We start from the raw sequence: 551 nt of genomic DNA, 5'->3' as shown, positions 1-551 counted from the left end.
TTCAGCAGGGAAGTGCAGAGTCCTGCCCTGGGGAAGAACAACTCTGGGCACCAGGACATGCTGGGGAGCACCCAGCTTGGAAGTGGCCTTGCAGGACAGGACTCGGGGGTCCTGGTGGACACCAGGTTGGACATGAGCCAGCAGCGTGCCCTTGCAAAGAAGGCAGTGAGTGGGACCCTTGGCTGAACTCCACAAAGCATCACCAGCAGGTGAAGGATGCACGTGGCAGGGGGCTGGAACTAGATGAGCTTTTAAGGGCCCTTCCAACCCAGACCATGCTGTGATTCTATGAACTCAACCTATTCTAATGCTGCTGAGATGACACCCTCCCCGCGCTCGCCAAGAGCCGCCTGCAGCGTTAATACCGCAGCTGCTGAGCCCGCTGCACCCAGCTCCTGCGCGCTCCCGGCCTGGCAGCCCACAGCCATCTGCTCCCGAAAACACACTGGTTTCTGCACAGCTCATCCCTGGCTCCTCGGCTTTGCCTCTCCTTTGGCACAGGAGCTTTGAGGACAGGAGGGCCGGATGGCCGTGGTGCACCCTGAGCCGTC

The sequence above is a fragment of the Nestor notabilis genome, unplaced genomic scaffold (genome assembly GCF_000696875.1).
Source record: "Nestor notabilis isolate BGI_N333 unplaced genomic scaffold, ASM69687v1 scaffold18395, whole genome shotgun sequence".
NCBI lineage: Eukaryota > Metazoa > Chordata > Aves > Psittaciformes > Psittacidae > Nestor > Nestor notabilis.
This window is presented reverse-complemented; position numbering follows the sequence as displayed.